General features: G+C 38.6%; 1 long non-coding RNA gene across 1 annotated transcript; it reads left to right on the top strand.

Annotated features, from left to right (window-relative positions):
• The first annotated feature begins 284 nt into the window (after window positions 1–284).
• On the top strand, window positions 285–7703 carry LOC122010175. Its single transcript, XR_006119801.1, has 2 exons — window positions 285–4508; window positions 7368–7703. It is a non-coding gene; the product is annotated as an uncharacterized LOC122010175 (long non-coding RNA).
• Window positions 7704–15391: the final 7688 nt, after the last annotated feature.

Genomic DNA, 15391 nt, shown 5'->3' with positions numbered 1-15391 from the left:
TTGTTTACTTCAGTAATTAGTAATTACGAAGTAATATATGATAATCAACTTCGCTAATAAATTTGATATAGTAAATATGATTTTAGACTTCGTAGGTTAAAAAATACGGACCTCACTTCTAATTTTATCTAATATTTTATTTCGTAATATATATTCGATGAAGTAATAAGTTATTAAATAAAATTAATATGTCTAAGTGATGAAGTAATAACTTTGAATAAGTTAAAAATTTTCCCATGTTGAGCCGATTTATTATTTTTCCATCATTCTCTACTAAAACCCTAAGTCCTCCTTTTGTTTTTCGCCAAAAGCACTTCACAGCCGCCTCAACCGCAAGCTTTGGCATTTTTCCCCGATTCAAGCCTTTACATTTCCCCCAACAGGCAACCTTCTCATTTTTCCCCAGCGCACTTCACTTCCGTTCCTCTCTACACTCTAGGTTTGTTCCCTCTCCCACCCCCTTCTTTCCTTTCCTTGTTGCGCCATTAGGGTTCTTCATCTCTGTAGTGTCGCCGGTAGAATCGACCTTTGATAGGTCATTCTCTTTGGGGTTTCCTGGCCACGGGAAGAAGAGGCAACATGAGTAATTTCTGTAATTTCTTCTGCAAGCCCAAAGACACAAAGAATATCCGCAAGAGAAAAAAAAAAGTTGACTCCAACGAGGAAGTCTCCATTGATGATATTTGTCTTCCGATCTAGAGACGAAGAAGTTCGCTGACTTCTCTTCTTCTTGCTCCGAGGTTGTCTCCCTGTTCCAGTTTGATTCGTCCATGGAGATTCAGGTCAAGCATGACAGTTGCGCCATGGATGCACTCGAGATGAAGACCGAGTTCTCCAAGGATGCCTGCACCATCAGCGAGTGGGTGCTGAAGAGGGCAGAGGAGGCTCTCAAGGGCAAATAAGTCTAGAAGAGGGGCGATGATAAGATATACAAAGGGATCCACAGGTACACTAATTACATTGTGCTCTAAAGGAATGTGATAATATCTTGACATAATAAGTGATTTTTGGGATTGATAAATGGAATAGCTATAGGATTTAGAGGGATATCACTTCTGTCAGAATTGATATTCTTGATTCATTCATAGCCCATTACAGACTTTAATAACTGTCCCGCCAGAATCAATTATGCTGTTCTTATAGACAGCAAAAAAAGAATCCATAATGATCTGCACTTTCTGAAGTATGCTCTATGTATTTTTTGCTATGCTATCAAGGAAAATCTCATTTATCAAAATCCATGAGTCAATTTTCTTATGTCGTTCTTATTGATAAATCACTACCACTTGCTCTTCATGTCATCTATTTTATACCTCAGTTTGGATATCTAATTTATGTAATTTTTTTGAGCATGTTTTCTTACTTATTTGCTTCCTTTTCTGGGGTCGGGGGCTAAAAATTCTTCCAGAATAGCCAATGAGAATCTTATATTTAGAGAATTGGTGTTACTTTGTTCCTTTACTAGGGAAACTCATTTGCTAAATTAAGTGCTTCAAATTAACTCATTTGCTGTATTCATTATGTTGGCAGAAGTTTATTTATTTGACTAGCTTACAATGTTGAACACATGAAAATTTTTAGCACACAAAAATGTGCATCTTCCCATGTCTAGTTGGTCTCATTTGCTGAATGCTCTCTTATTTCTTCGCTGAAACTGGACGAACTGGAGGTGACGTGCCATAGTTATTCTCAGAGGATACATTGTACAAATGCGCTTATGTCAACTTCCAGTATTACATAGTTATGACGGATTAAGCTGCACAATTATCAATGCATTCCAATTTATGCGTTCCAATTTATGACGGATATTTGCTATACAAAATTCATGCATTCCAATTTATAATAAATAGCCATATCGTTCTTGTAAGGTGATTCTAGTGTAGGTTGTATGTTTCTGGTGGCTGGATTTATTAAAAGCAAGCATAAAGATCCTACTATAAAGTTAAATTATTTAAATACTGTTTTACTTTGTTTTTGGACATCCAAGCTTAGCAGTGATGGCATAATGCATGTTTGTTCATATCTCAATAACAATATCTTTATTTCTTTATAGTTTTATACATCATCAAAAGCTAGTATGTTAGATCCCAAGGGATTTGAAACTTTCATTATAAGATTAGTTCCATAACTTTAGTTCAATAAGCTATATGTGTTTTTACACTAGTACAAGACTCTTTGTTCAGCATTCTCAAGATTTATCGCATTCAAATGATTTGGAATTTGTTTTTTCCATATCAAACTAAACTATAAATGTGACTGAACATTTTACTACTATAGAATAATTAATAGTGTAAATATGTATTGGAATCTGATTCACTGAGTTAAGATGTGTAATTTTATTAGTTATTGGTGCTTAAATTTAAATGTGTCAATAGTGACTTACATGCTTTGCTTTGTTCACATGGGGTAAATTTAGATTTGACCTTAATTTTTATTAAAGACGATCCTTATAGAGAAGGGTGATAATGCTTGATGTTAGATACTTTTGCTAATAGATGTTGTTACAAACTGACGTATGGTTATGCATATTCTTTTACCATTATCTATGGTATTTTTTTTGTATGTTTATCTCATATGTACCCATCATCTATGGTATTTTTTTTTTTATGTTTACCTCATATGTACCCATCATCTATGGTATTTTTTTTTGTATGCTTACCTCATATGCTCAAGTTCCATGATGATGATTATGGTTATCTTGTATGTTCAAATTTTTTTTTTACCATTACTTTGCAATTACCTTTACAAAATGTATTTAGGCATCAATTAATAATTCTTTTTATTTGGATTGTGACTAATTGCATTAAATTTTTAATTTTATTATGGTAATCTAAAATAAAATGGTGGTTTTGAATGTGGATATTGTGTAATGCGGTATATGAAAGAGATAGTCTTAGATGAAGATCCACAATGGGAGAGGAAGGTGAATTTCTTCTTTATGTAATATTGAGTGATTTGAGTCATTTTGCATTAACCCTTAAACTTCTGTTAATGCTTTAGTTTGCAGGATCAAGAAACAAACAATATTACAATCAATGTCAGTATGATGAAGTCAGAAGTAAATGAAGCGAATTCGTCTGGTTCTATGTGGGTGTCTAAGTGTAAGCTATGATATAAATTTTGGATTGTAACTAGAGATTTATGGATACAAAAGCTTTTGGGCGAAGTTAGTCAAACTTGTCTTTTGTGAATATACTTTTGGATTATATTTAGAGATTTGTTGATATAAAAGGTTTTGGGTGAAGTTGGTTACATGTCTTTTATGAATATACTTTTAGATTGTATTTTATAGATATTTGTGAAATATTTGTTCAATTTTGGTGGTGAAAAATATTATGTAGTAAAATATTATGATATATATTTTTATCAATTAAAATTGTATAGTAGTAAAATATCATCAATTACTTCAACACTATGAATAAATGGTGGAGTAAAACAACACAAAAGACTTTGACAAATTTAAATAGTAACGTAGTTAAAGAAATTATTTACTTCACCACCGATAAAATTTGTGAAGTCGTTTGTATAAATTACTATGCTAAATTAAAATTTTTGTTGTAGTAAAATATTCTCTATTATGTCTACACTACGATGAAGTAATACAATACTTTGAACAAGTTAAATTATCCAGAAGTAAAATTAAACATTTACTGCACTAGAATATAAAAGTTGTGAAGTCGTATACAAATTTTACTTCATCAATCAATGTAACCTATGAAGTAATATATCATTAACTACTTCAGTACTTTTTCTGATCTCGATGAAGTAATAGAGTCATTTTTACTTCGAAAATGGTTCGATTTTGAACCGATTTTAGACCGGTGATAGACTTCAGTAATTGTGTAGCGAAGTAATAAATTAACCCTTTTACTTCATGCGCGTCTACTTCGGTAATTATCTACCTATTACTTCGGATAATAGACTTCGGACCCCAGTGGGCTTCTCTCGGCTGTCAAACTCCTCTTTGTTGTCAAGCTATGATCCACTGCGATTCGTTCACCGGAGGGGTTATCGCTGTTCCAACACCGGTGTAGTAAGGTAAGGATTAGGTATAAGCTTAATTAAATTCTAAATTTCCAGTTAAGAGATTGGTTTATTAGGTTAATTATTATTTTAGTGTAGGTTGAGTATGGAGATTTAGTTGCATTTTTGTGATGGAATAGTGGTTATGGGTTTGTATCAGATTATGTTGGAAATTATGTAATTTGTTGTTGCTTGGATAATTAATGATTGGTGGGTTTAGAAGGAATTATGATGAGATTCGATTAGTGATTAATTGGTGGAAATAAGGAGTTTATTGGTGGATTAAGGATAAACTTATTATTTAACTGAATTTGGATCATTAGGTAGAATTATACGTGGATACATATTCGAACTAGGATTATGTTTTAGGTTTAGCTAATTGTTCTATATGTGATTAGCTAAATTGTATATCATATTATTTACAGGACTTGGATTCGAGACGGGCGTTTCAACGTCGGATTGGTTTGATTTGTTCTCCTTTTAAAGTGGGTACCTTTGACTTATCTCTTTTGATATTGTTAATTTGATATGCTTAGTAGGTTATAACTAGTAGTAATAGTTGCGTTTTTATTTACCATTGGTTTATCACAACTTGATACCTATTGTATACCTTTGTTTGTTATTATTTGTTATGCATTTAGACTTATATTCTTTTGTTCTTGCCATGTGTACTTGTGATCATATAAGTAGTGACATACATTGTCTTACTGTGTACAGGACTAGTTACTAGGCATATCTGACATGTGTACCTAAATTCATGATACTTAAATCCTTGTTAGATTTTTTTACCTTTTTGGTATATATTATAGAGGTGTCAGGATTTACATGTTTAGTGTCATGCACCATTTTGCATGATTGCATGCTGAGCGATTGTCGGCTCCATTATTGTTGAGCACATCGCCAGTTACATGTTCTGCACACACAACCACTGATGGGTTAGTGGTACATCAGGCAGGGTGTGTGCAGTTTAGTATGTCAGGGCTCCGCTAGTCTGCTCATGGGTAGCGATGACTGCAACGTATAGTGGCCAGGGATCCCTCCCCTTAACCATGATACAGGGAGACAAGAGCTTAGGCTCCCCCACTATGTTTGAGGTAGGAGGATAAGTGTACTCCGACAACATCCTGTCCACTTGATCACTCAGGAGTAGTAATGGTAGAGTGCACAGTTATCATAGCCCTACCCGCTCGGTCTCACCATCGCGTGTGAGATGATTGACTAACGTCAGCGGTGACCATGTCATTTTTGCATCATATGCATGGATTCCATTTATTGTTTGTGATTGCTGCATTTTGATGGTTGCATATGATTGATGATCCTGTCTGAGAGCTTGCGGGATGAAGCGCTGGGCGATGATGGGCGGTGATGAACAATAACTCCGATGCCGGCGAACAGAGGAGGATCCGAGAAAACCATAGCGGACCTCACAAGAGTCTAAATGTAGAATAATAGATCCGAGAAAACCAAAGCGGATCTGTGAATAATACCTCGCAAAAATGAACTCCGGCGAGGTACCCCCGTGGAAAGGCGAACTCCAATGAGGAACACCATGGATCAGTGAAGGATCGGTGATCCAATGGATGATCTCCTCTTCATGTGCATTATAAGACCAACCAATAAAGCGTTAGCGACCTAAGACCAGGGTGAGAATCCCTATCTAGCCCTCCGACGCTCAAGTCAGTCTCTCGGAGAAGAAGAAATACGAGAAAATAGAATTAGGGTTTAATTTTGATGCAATGCGTATGTTTGCATACATTGCCAGTGGAGAGGATTCCCCTTTTTATTCCACTTCTTCTAATCTCCACAGTCATGAGGTGGACCCCGGTTCGTTAGAGTTTGTTAGGAAATGACGTAAGCCGAAACTGCAATAATAGTTTAAGGAATCATTTTCTTACCCCAGATGTACCTTCTTTGTCATTTAACATACCTGTGGAGACTTCTAGAAGCTATTTGCCGCCAAATTAATTAATTCGTCATATGATCACATATTTTTATGGTTCACCTGTTACATACACTTGGTTAGTAACATAAGCTTATTCTGTATATATGAGGAATATCTTCTGTTGTACTAGTCTTGGCTGATATTTTATACTGATCTATTATTTATACCTGACCAGTACTCTACTATTATAAATATGTCAGAAACCGTGTAAGGTTGAAGACCTTTATGCTCGATCGACTTTCATGTTTGGCGAGTCTATTGTGCTCGGTCGATCACACATTATCGATCGAGATTAACTAATCGGGTGTGTACAAACATTATTGCCCAGTCGATCTTCCCTCGGTCGGTTGTATGCTAATGGCCGTGCGAGACTAAATGCCTTTGTGCTCGGCCGATCTATTGCACCCGACCGATCATACATTATCGACCGAGATTAACTAATTGGTCATGTACAAGCACGTGCTGGTTGGAAAATCTTACAAGTCTGGAAAAGGGAACGTATCAAAGGCTGGTTGGAAAATTACTCTATTTATCTATGACTAGGCCTGACATCACCTATGCTGTTAGTGTAGTAAGCCAGTACATGCATGCTCCTAAAACTATCCACATGAAGGCTGTTGACAGGATTCTAAGGTACTTGAAATCATGTCCTGGAAAAGGCTTGTTGTTTAAAGGAGGTGGTGATATGAAGGTGAAATGCTATTCTGATGTAGACTGGGCTGGTTCTCGAGATGATAGAAGGTCCACTTCTGGCTATTGCACTTTTTTGGGAGGAAACTTGGTAACTTGGAGGAGTAAGAAACAAAATGTTTATGCACGGTCCAGTGTTGAAGCTGAATATCGAGCCATGGCACATGGTCTTGCAGAGATGTTATGGCTGAGTTTTCTGTTGACAGACATAGGATTAAAGGTTGAATTACCTCTCAGGTTGTATTGCGACAACAAGGCAGCAATCAATATTGCAAATAATCCAGTACAACATGACCGGACTAAACACATTGAGATTGACCGTCACTTTATTCGGGAGAGACTTGATTTTGGAGAGCTATGTCTGCCTTATGTTAAGTCTGAGGATCAACTTGCTGATATGTTTACAAAAGCTATACCCCAAGTTGTGTTTGACTCTTCTCTTAGCAAGTTAAACATGTGTGATACATATGTTCAACTTGAGGGGGAGTGTTGTGAGAAGCAAGGGTAGATAAGTCTTTTTATCTTTTGTTAATAAGTTGATGCTTAGGGTTGTGTGGCTATATAAGCATATGTAATTCTCCTGAAATATTATGAATATTAAAAAACTCTTTATTCCAACATGAAGTATTCTTATTTTCCTTCTCATTTCATATATGCTTTGTTAATTTAATCAAGTTTACCAATTGAAACTCTCATCATGGTTAATTTGCAGGTTGTAATTCACTTGCATCAGCTAATTTCAATTGTGCCCTCTACAAGTAAAACAAATTCTGCCGAAAAGTATATTCAGGTCGATAATTATGAATTCTGATTCATGGGGTTTCTGAACTATGACACTGTTGAGCATCATCTGCATGAAGCTTTGCTCCATATGCAAAAGGAAGCATCGCCATGACGATAGATCCAGATGTTCCAACCATGTAACTTTGGTACTGGGCAATAGACTTAGGGTCTTTCTTTAATTCATGTCAATATTTAGATTGTTGTTTAGAGAAATTGATGAGCTTTGTAAAATAATTATTAGATAAATAAAAATTATGTATTCACATTTTGATTTTATTTTATAAATTTTATTTTATTTTAAGTGGTGTATGAATTGGGATAATATCTAAATTTTAAATTTGTATTATATATTTTAAATAAATATTAGTGATAATTATTTGGTATTTTAACCGCGGCGCGCAACGCATGCTATAGATATTATTTTTTGCGGCGTGCGTTGCATGGTGCGGATGTTATTTTCCGCGGCGTGCATTGTGCGCCATCGATAATAATATCTACGGCATGCAAGGCAAGCTGCCAATAACCTAGGACTTTCAACAGCTTTCAATTGTGCAGCTTGTAATGCACGCTGCGGAAAGCGAATTTGCGCGCTGCGAAAAACCAATTTTGTTGTAGTGCACTATTGCCGGGTCGACCTTCCCTCGGTCGATTGTATGCTAATGGTCGTGCGAGACTAAATGCCTCTGTGCTCAGTCGGTCTTGCGCCCAGTCGATCATACATTATCGATCGAGATTAACTAATTGGTCGTGTACAAACACTATTACCTGTCGACCTTCCCTCGGTCGGCTGTATGCTAATGGTCGTGCAAGACTAAATGCCTCTGTGCTCGCCGGTCTATTACGCCTGGTCAATCATACATTATCGATCGAGATTAACTAATTGGTCATGTACAAGCACTATTGCCCGGTTGACCTTCCCTCGGTCGGTTATATGCTAATGGTCGTGCAAGACTAAATGCTTCTGTGCTCTGCCGGTCTTCGCCTGCTGAACTTATATGCTCGGCCGGTTTATTATGTGCGACCGGTCTTTGCCTGCCGAACATGCTATGTCTTCTTTCTACATGAAGCTAAGTACTTCTATACTCAGTCGGCTATTTATACTTAATCGATCTTTGCCCGCTGAACTCATATGCTCGCCCGGCCTATTACGTTTGACCGGTCTTTGCCTGCCCAACGTGTAGCAACACTCTTACTTAGTCAAATTTTTTCGAGTGGCCTACTATATCCTTATCTTTCTCTTTTCAGCCTTTCTTGTCCTTATTGCCCCTTTTTCTCTCCTGCAAAGGGTCCACTTATCATAACCCATATCACTAGTCTCCCCTTCAAGTCTAGTCGAAGAAGGTGTAGCCAACTGACTAGACCCAAGTCTATTTCTGACCTCTTGATACCTTCTGTGGTGACCCTGTGATAACTTTTACAATTATCTTATGATACTTTTTATAGTGATCCCGTGACTCCTCCTACGGTGATCTCGTGACTCCTTTTCAAGTTAAATAGAGTTGTGATCTTGCTTCCTTCCCCATTCACATTTGCTCCTTGTAGTCTTACTTTCCTCCCAAGATTTACCGAGAGTCATGGCTTCAGAACCCCCCCTTCTGGGAGCGACTTTTGTTGGAGAGGGAGAAATTCCTAAGTGAGGTTGTGAAGCTTTAGATCCCTCTCCTTCTCAGCAAAGAGAGCTGGAGGTACGCCTGTTAGCAGCTGAATCTCAAGTTCGGTCAGAAACAACTTTGCGGGACAAAGCTTATCGGGATTTAGAGTAAAAAACTAAGGAGTTGAATGATTTGAAGATCCAGCATGCTTCAGAGGTGACTATGCTAATATCACAGCAACAACAAGAGTTGGATCGATAGAAGGCTAAGGTGGATCTTCTACAAGTCGAGTTGGCTCAAATTAGGTTGGAGAGGACCTTTCAGTCACATGTTTGTGAGGGGGAACCCCACAAATGCCAGAGGTCAGGGCAAACCTCTCCTCTTTGTCCAAGCTGTCATTCTACTTCCCGCCCCTATTTAGGTGTGGAAGAATAATCTTGCATCTTTAAACGGAAATGAGATTTCGTTGGATGACAAAATTTTCAACCTACAATAGTACCGGGCGAAATATTCACCCTTCCTTACTGTGGTTACAAAGTTACTAGTAGTAATATCAGAGTTTCGTATGTATACTTGAGAGTAAGAGCATGTGTAAGCATGTAGCTGATTGTGTAAGAAATAACTAAATAAGAAACTTTGTGTATGAGTTCGGGTGGGTTTGAACTTGGTCAAATTTCTAAGTTCTGGCCTATCTATAATTTGATAATGTAATTTCTAAGCATCATAGTCTGTTGATATATTCTGAATTTTAACAAGTCACAATTTGATAATGTCATTTTATATTTTCTTTCCATTCCTTCCTTTATTACACCTAGGAAGTCAAATACCTTTTTCAAAATCTTCTCCTCGTTAATTGGTCCTTCAACAGAAAGAGAGTATCGACGATGTACGATGCTGTGGCGCTGATCTGAGCATGATTCGCCTTGTTATGTCCATCATAAATGTCCGTTTATGGATTTTCGACACGTGTTACCACTTTCTTCCTCCTGACGTAATCGTTTACACGCTTTTTGGCAACATCTTATCATATTTTTTTTCGATAAATCAACGACTACTCTTGTGAAGTTTGCTCACATCCAACGGTGATTTTTGTTAGTCAATATTTTCGAAAAACCCTAAACCCTTTATATCCTTACTCCTTCGTCTTCTTCCTTATGCTCTCTATTGGTGCCATAACTTAGCCTTTGCCGTCCTTCTTTCTTCTCCAGCCTTTCATTGTCGTCCTTCTTCCTAAGGCTTCAGTAAATCATTTTTTTTATTGTTATATTTCTATATGGCTGAAGAATCATTTTCTGCATGGTACGCTCAAACCTCTTTGACCTTTCACAAAGATGATAAGTCTGCTCTTCATTCCCTGTATGGAATTCCCAAAGCATATCGTATTGCTATTCCTGATTCTGATTCTCGCCCTCATCTCCCTCCTGAGGATCATGTCACCTTCTTCAAAGATCAAATAGCAGCCGGTTTACGTTTTCTCATTCCCCCTTTTCTGGTAGAAATAAGTCAGTTCTTCGATATCCCCTTGCAACAATTCACCCCTAATGTCTTTCGTTATCTTTGTGCTTTGTTCATGCTCTTCCGCCTCTTTGATATCCCTCTAACTCCTCAGAATTTTTTTATGTTCTTCTATCCTAAGAGGTCAAAGCCTGATGTCTTTTTGTTTCAATCCAGGCATAAAATAACCTTTTTTGAAGAAATATCCTCTTCCATCAAGAGATGAAAATTACACTTTTTCTTTGTAAAATTCTCTGAACCCATCCCTTGGTCTTCTTCTTGGAAATCCTCTCTTCCTACTCTTCCCGACATGAAAGAATTGCATAGACATCCTTCCTTCACTACTTACTCACAAAAGCTATCAGGTTGTCGTTTATTCATTCACAAATGGATTCGGGATGACCTCCTTTATCTTTTTAGATTGAGCTCCGTCCAGATAGGGCTTCGCGGCTCTCTTGGTAAGTCACCATTTATTTATTACAATTCTTTTTTACTAACTAAGATATTTTTTACTTTGTGTAATGGATGCTCTGTTCGAAGCTACAATCGATGAGCTGTTGTGTTTGGTGGCAGAAGCAGTTAAAGCTAAGGAGCAAGAGCTTCTTGCCGCATTGGGTCAACCCTCTTCGTCAGAAGCTCCCGCTATCACAAAGGACATTTCTATTTCTCAAGATGTAGTTCCGGAAGGGAACTTTCCTGAACTTCCCACAATTGTTGAGCTTGCCTCCCCTTCGACTTCAGAGAAATCTCCTTCAGAAGCCCCCACCAAGAAACGACACAAGCTGACCCTTGCTCCATCCCCAAAATAAAAATCCATTTCCTTTTCTGAAGACCTTCCCCCTGTAGATGTTGTTCCTTCTTCTCCTGATCTCCCTCTCTCGGCCCTTATCCTACTCTTGTTTCTTCTTCCTCTGCCACCTTACCTATTCCCAGTGGTAGTTCTTCGCCTGTCTTTTTTTATGAATTTTCCTGAACAAATGGCCTTGCCCCCCCCCCCCCCCCCCCCCAAAAAAAAACTCACCATATCTTATTTTTTGCCCCATTCGATTCAGACTACTTTGTCTTCCACTTCCTCCCTTACCGCCACTCTCCCTATACTTTTGGAAGGGTCTTTCACTATAGCTTGGGAGGAAGTGCACCAACTAATTGACGGAAGCAGTCACTCTAAAGTGGCTGATAAATTCTCTTTTAAGGAGACGAAGGTAACCTTGTTTCCATTTATGGTCATATTTTCTTAAGTATTCCCCTTATGCTCCCTGTTCTACAGTGTTGGGTGTACAATATGAGTATAGCCCGTCTACTACATACCCTAACCCAAGAAAATGAGACACTAAAGAAACAGGTTTCAGAGCTATCTCCTGACCAGGCGGCCGAAAAGATAAAGACTTTGTCTACCCAATTGGAGTAGACCCGCCAGTCACTTAAAACTAAGACTGAGCAATCCCACCAGTACAAGGATGATGTGGAGCGTCTTCAGTCTCAGCTGCTATCAGCTAATGCCCGTGGCGATGAGCTCTCTTCCAAGTTGGAGAAGTATACCTCTGAAATTGCTTAATTGTCCTCCCAATTATAGTCATTAAAGGACACCCGCGCAACCACACTGGCTGAACAATTATCTACTTTAAACCTTAAAGAGGCTGCTCTAAAGGCTTCTCAGGAATAATTGGCAGATTATAAAGCTAGTGAGGATGCCCTTTTTGAGAAGGAGTATCTTAAGTCTCCAGCTTTCCTTGTCCCTGTTTCTGATTCTCTTATACGGACTGTGAACTACGCACTTGATTGGGGGTGAGAGAGTTAAAGGAATTGAAAGTATTGGTGTCTGATCCTCCCTCCAGCTTCCCTGATCGGAGGAAATTACGAAAGGATTGCCCTCCTAGCTTGTTTCCCCAGTTGCTGTAGTTGTTAGCCTATTGTAATTCTATCCTTTCGCAGACCCTCTCTCTATGATGAACTCACACTGACTTCTCTTTTGGATCTGATATAACTCACTTTACTTTCCTTTAATTAATTATATTTTCTAAATGTTTGTTCATCTTCTTTATGTATACATTTATGGGGATCGAACGAATGATTACGTGTTTATGCATATGTAAATTAATATCCCGGTCGACCCGTCCTAATCGCTTAGTCCTATCATTGATGACTATATAACTCAGTCTATATATATATAGATATATATTCTTTTCATACATTTGGTCACCCTATGAGGAACAAGGTATATTCACTATATATTTGCTTAGTTTAGAGTAACCCCGTGCACTTACATATGTTTTTTCCCTTGACACTAGTTATCCTTTCTATACATGAGAGCCGAGCGGAATCATCCTGATTTCCCTCATCATTAGAGGTTGGTTATTTCTCGCCCGGTATATAACGACAGGGCGAGCTTATTGAATCGGACTGTCCGGTCGGACGAGTTAGACGCATGTATTTTTTGCTCAACCTATGGTGATAGGGCGGGCTTATTCTCGGTCGATCTGTTTTTTATTTCATACGCCCGATGAATCTGAGCTTATCGGGATTTCAAAAGATTAATCATACATTCCCTCGGGATCTCGCAACTCTTTCAGTTTGAACTTGTACTTTAGGAATGTCACCCTTGTGATTACAGGTGTACCTATTTTCGTATACCTAATATTTTACCTATATATCTACTGGTTCGCTGCTGATTCGTTCACTCTTGCCTTCTTCCCTATTCATCGTTTGCCCTTCTCGATAATTGCATTAAGGGTTTTAGAGATGAATCAAGGGTTCATCCTGTCGTCTTCCTCCTCTGCAACATTCCTTCTTTCTCTGTTCCATTCGCGATTCTTCCTCTCCCCCTGATCTTCTATCCACGATGGCCTCTTCTTCTTCTTCCTCCCATGAGTGGTTCACCCATTGTTCTTCCAGTGCCAGTGAGTCGAAAGTTTATGCATTGCGCTTAGATTATAGATTCTCCTCCTATTTGGTCCTTCCTACTCAAGAGGACCACCCACATCTTCCTCCTCCAGGGAGTATCGCTGTCTTTTGGGAACAAGCACTATCTGGCTTTTGGCTCCCTCTCCACCCTTTCTTCATCGTCGTAAGTCAATATTTTAACGTACTTCTGAATCAACTCATTCCTCAATGTTTCTCTATATTATCTACCTTTGTCGTTGTTTCCCAATTACTTGACTTTCCCCCCCTCTCCTCGTTTGTTCTACCAATTTTTTGTTCTTCGTCAAGTGGAAGATGACCTCGTTAAGTTCCAGAGTCATCCCAAGACTATCTTATTCAATAGAATCCCAGCACAAGAGGAATGGAGATAAAAGTTCTTTTTTTTTGCGCCTTCCTTTTCCTCCTCCATACCCTTTCACTTGGCAACAGACTTTTCCTGCTCTTCCCAATCCAAAGGATGATACTATTGACTTGACCTTTTATGCGTCTATGTCGAAATTAAAAGGGATAAATTCTATTTACCAACACTAGTTGTTGAAAGTCTGTTTTTTATCTTTGGAATAAGCTCTACCGACACAGAATTGGAGGCTCCTTTTGGTAAGTTATATACTTTTCCCCCCTGATCCTTCGTCATCTTTAAATTGTCTCTTCCTTAAATTTATACTTTTTACCCTTTCCAGTTGATGCTGTTCTTCCAGCTCTCATGTACAAAAACCCCGAGTTGAATAAACCATCTTTAGCTAAATTGGGAACAGACTTATTGAAGAATCGTCGTCTCAATACCACCACTTCATCTCCCGGTTTGCTTCCTTCTAATGAAGTAACCCCAGAGGTAGGCCCTGAATCCTCTAAATCTTCCGAGGAAGATAGTCCTTTCATCGCTCGACGCAAAAGGCCTCACATCCTAAATAATAGTTTGACTCCGATCATCATCTCTGAGCTTGAACAACTCCCTATTATTCCCTCCGAGATTTCTCATGAGAGAGGTAAGGAGCCAATGCCTTATAGTCGTCTTCGTCACAATTTTACCCTTAACATGATGCGACTTGTTTTACTGACTCCTACAGTTCCCCCAGTTGTTCTTGCTTCTGGGCCGACTCCGGTCGTATCAGTGTCTTCCTCGCTTCCCAGATTTCCCCTTCTTCTCTTCCTATAGTGAGAGCTAGAAGGACCTCTTGTAAAAGATCCTCTAATTATGCCTCCCAAAATGTTATCATTGGGCCAACTATTGATTCTGTGCCTTCTGTTTTACCTCCTACTGCCCCTACTGTTGTACCAAGACCTCCCATTACTTCTAGTGTTGGTCCCTCCTTTCCTCATCCAAGGTCATTACCTTCTTCCTCCTCAAGGCCCTCTGCCCCTACTCCTCCTCAAGTTCTTTTCAGGCAAGCCCAAAGCTTGCCTTCTTTACTGGGACAAAATCGTGCTCCTTTTTCTTATGGGTTCCTTCAGTTGAAAGATTCCCTGGCAACCTCTTGGCTACAGAGTCAGAGTTCCATGTAGGGAAAAAATATTTTCGATCAGGCTGATAACTACAATCGTCAAGCCATTGCTGTAAATATTCTAAATGTGTTCTTTTATTTTGTATCTATAACTTATAAACATGTTATTGCTCTATTCAGTTTTGCGCCTCGAGCTTGTACATGGGCAATTTAGCTGCAGAATTAGAGAGGGAAAACAGGGATCTGAAGAATTAGGTAAGGACCCTAAAGGTAGCCTCCCCCACTCCAAGCAATGAGGTCACCCAACTCTAGGAGAAGATAAGTTCTCAAGCTCATCAGATGACCCTTTTGGAGAAGGACTTACAGAATCATCGCCAGATGCTAGGGGTTAGAGAAGAAGAGAAGAAGACTTTAGAGTTGCAAATACAGAGTATATCCTCTCAATTGAGTGTTAAAGTAGACAAGAAAGACAAAGCTATCTCATACGCTACCCTCAGATCTTCTAT

The sequence above is a fragment of the Zingiber officinale genome, chromosome 8A (assembly GCF_018446385.1).
Source record: "Zingiber officinale cultivar Zhangliang chromosome 8A, Zo_v1.1, whole genome shotgun sequence".
Lineage (NCBI taxonomy): Eukaryota > Viridiplantae > Streptophyta > Magnoliopsida > Zingiberales > Zingiberaceae > Zingiber > Zingiber officinale.
This window is presented reverse-complemented; position numbering and strand designations above follow the sequence as displayed.